This window comes from Triticum aestivum, chromosome 7A (genome assembly GCF_018294505.1).
Source record: "Triticum aestivum cultivar Chinese Spring chromosome 7A, IWGSC CS RefSeq v2.1, whole genome shotgun sequence".
NCBI classification, from domain to species: Eukaryota; Viridiplantae; Streptophyta; class Magnoliopsida; order Poales; family Poaceae; genus Triticum; species Triticum aestivum.
Genome location: NC_057812.1, coordinates 189792198 through 189795517, shown reverse-complemented (window position 1 = coordinate 189795517; position 3320 = coordinate 189792198). Strand labels below are relative to the sequence as shown.

At 47.2% G+C, this 3320-nt stretch overlaps 1 long non-coding RNA gene across 2 annotated transcripts; it reads right to left on the bottom strand.

Moving 5' to 3' along the window:
* Positions 1 to 766: 766 nt before the first annotated feature.
* On the bottom strand, positions 767 to 3019 carry LOC123151907 (uncharacterized). Of its 2 annotated transcripts, XR_006475914.1 has the most exons (4): positions 2183 to 3019; positions 2030 to 2088; positions 1593 to 1928; positions 767 to 1071 (listed from the first exon to the last, which is right to left on the bottom strand). It is a non-coding gene; the product is annotated as an uncharacterized lncRNA (long non-coding RNA). The 2 variants fall into 2 exon arrangements; XR_006475913.1 differs by lacking the exon at positions 767 to 1071 and having other exon boundaries at positions 1156 to 1928.
* Between the last annotated feature and the right edge of the window lie 301 nt (positions 3020 to 3320).

Below are 3320 nucleotides of genomic sequence, written 5' to 3'. Positions count from 1 at the left end.
GACCGGCTATACTGCTGCTATAGTTTAACGGTTGGGCTATCAAACGAACACCGAATGCGATGAAACTTGGCAGGCGGCCAACCTACACTATAATAAGACCGCATGCCAACTTTCAACCCAATCCGAGAACATTTTCCGGCCACTTATAAAACAATATTTCGGACGTGCCGCGGGCGCGTGCAAGTGTGTCTGGGCTCAGAACAGACAACGGATGGCACTGGGGGAACCCGGACGGATGCAGGTTTTGAAAACATGATGATGCAATGCACATGATGACATGATGAAATGCAACACGCAAGAAAATGACATGGCAACGCCGGCGAATAACTGGAAGACACCTGGCGCGACGGTCTCGGGGCATTACAATGATGTACAAAGAGTGCCAGTGTTCCAGAAAAATATACTTAACATACTTTTGACCTTCACGAGTAAAACATTTTGACCTTTCAGCCCCTTTTTTGTTCCAACAACTGACTAAACTAGGCAAAAAACTTTTTTTTTGCAGTTGAACTGATACACCAGGCAAAGCTGCAATAGTGGCCAATTTCTCAGATAGATAAACACAAAACATATGTTTTATGCACTGGAGTTTTGCTGCGGACACTTGAATACCTTTTTCCTTTTGCACAAACTACTTTATGAAGAATCATCACATTTCACAAAGGTCATTTAACCACAAGATTGTGGGCACACAGACTCGCAAACGGGAGGTGCACCATATTTTTTAGGAACACCAAGCTTGAGTGATAGTGGAAAGAAAGAATCATAAACTAAAGAGTATATTGATCAAAGTGTTTTACGTACACACAAGAGTCCATAAGCTTTTCAGACAACAACATGTTGCCTTAAAAGTTATCTAATCAATTATGAAGAAGTTAAAAAATGAAGAATAAGAGAGGAAAAACATGTCTGAATATACTAAAAAAACATCTCTGAACCTTCACAGCCACATCACTCTGAACTTCAGTCCTCCTTCAAACCGCAAACTTTTTCCTGGTACACATATGTGACCTTCTCCCGTCTATTTATTTGAACTTATTTTCAAGACAAAAAGTTCTGGCGTCAATTTTCCTAACATATAAAATGGAAAACAAACAAAATCATTAGCAAAAATAGACGGTGGGCAGAATATTGTTCCCACGTTATCCACATAAGTACACAAGTTGCTGAATTTTCTTTGATGTAATTTTTCAAATACAAGCACACAAAAAACCATCGAAGCAACATACTCTTTGACCATTTTCTGCTAAGTAGCTATACTGATGCATTCTTTTTCCATTTTCTTTGACTCTTCAATTTTTTCCGTAAAAGAACAATACAAGGACTAAATTGACAAAATTAGAGTCTCAGAACTAAACGAAAGTTGCAGCATGCTCCACAGTGGAAGTCTGATCTGATCTGATCAGATCATCCAAGTTTGTGTGTAGTAAAAAACAACTTTGCTTCGGCCTTCCATTTTCAGAAGTCCTCTCCTCTTGGGTTGGATCAATCAAACCCAGAGGAATCATCCATCCATCCTCTCACCGAAACACAAGGCACGGATACACTAGTAGTCAAACATGGAAGCAACATTGACCAAAACCAAAACTAACCGTGCAGCCATCAGTAATTGCACCATGCCTTCCCCTCCCAAGTAAGCAATTCTTGCTAATAAATTGCTCCGATGACGCACGCAAGGGGCCAAAAAACTTGGGACATCTCCTGCCCTACTACCACCATCAGTAGTAATTCAGTACTATGCTCTGCTCCGCTTTGCTCTGTTGTATCACCGCTACTGCTGCTGCTACTCCACTTCCTTGACAGGCCGCCTGTTAACACCACCGCCACCCTGCTACCGGCGGCGACTATTGGCGGCGTCCGAGACCCGCTGCACGATCATCACCTCTGCCACATCGACTGCCTCCCGTGTCCCACTGATCACCACCTCCCTGCACCACACACACGCTGCAGGTCAAAATGACATACATGCAGGACTGATTTCGTGCGTAAAGAACATGCAAACCCGGCTGAGACCTGTTGTAGTACCTACCTCTCGCTCGTCCCAGCTTTGAGCTCCCCCTTAGAGATACTGATCTACACGCCCGTAACCTGCACTCTGACGACGAACCATTAGTCCAAACCATAGCCTTGTCGGTTAACCATTTGTGGCTGCGCTTCGGTGGTGCGGGAGATATGTACGTACCCGTTCAATCTCACGTATGGTCCTCTCGGCATAGCCAATGATGGCGCCCACGTACTCGTCCGCGACACCCATGGTGAGGGTCCCTTGCATGTTGTTGTCGTAGTCAGGCGATCTCAAGGGTGTGTTAGGCTGGAGGAATTCAAGAGAAGATGGTTCAGGTTTTGCTGCAGAGGCCGATAGCACTAGTTGGTAAACTAGGGATAGTAGATATTTTGCAACCACTACATATGGAAAAATAGCTGCTGCAGGGGAGCCATGATGGATCTCGCTGGCCATGGCTTGATTTGCGAGTGGGGACGACAACACGGTGCAAGAAACATGGGCGGAGGGCAGGCCGCGTCGGAGGGGAGGGAAGGTCGCGGCGGAGTGCTGGGAAGGTCACACCAGAGGGGAAGTTGGGGGCGGGTGGAAGGGAGGTGGTCGGGGTAGAGGGCGGTGGTGGAGGTGGTCGGGGCGGTGGTTGGAGGCAAGGGCGGAGGTGGCTGGGGCGGGGTGAGCCACCGAGGTGGCGAGCACGGCCGAGCTCGGCCTCCTCGTGCCGTCGGCCTGAGGCGGGTGCTGCCGGGGGAGCAAGGTGGGAAGGTGGCCGGATCCAGGAGTGGGGCAGCGCAGGGGCCGGCTCAGGCGCGGGAGCAGCGAGGCGGCCGGATCCAGGAGTGGGGAGGCGCGGGGGCTGGATCCCGGGCTGCGGAGTGGTGCGCGGGTTTGATGCGACGGCGGCGGCGGTTCTGGGGGCTGATGGTGGGGGACGATGGGTCGGAGTGCAGGAGGTGGGATCGAGGGAGTGCGGGAGATGCAGGATGGATGGTCATAGTATTTTTTTACTTCGTTCCAGCGCGGTTCGGGAGTTCGGGAACCTATGATCGAGCCCTTATAGGGCCGGTGTGATCCAAATAGTTATTCTAATCCCAGAATTAGAATAGTGCCACCCTATATATATATATATATATATGAAAATAATGGTTAACCAATAAAATGGTAAACTATTAGATGGAAGGTTACAAATATTTGAAAAGAAATCAATAATTGAATTGTATGCATTTTTATGATTAAATTTAATAAATGTAACATTTTTGCAAAAACTATGATAATTAAAATATTCATTGGTATTTTAAAAAAAAACGGCAAATGACTACTT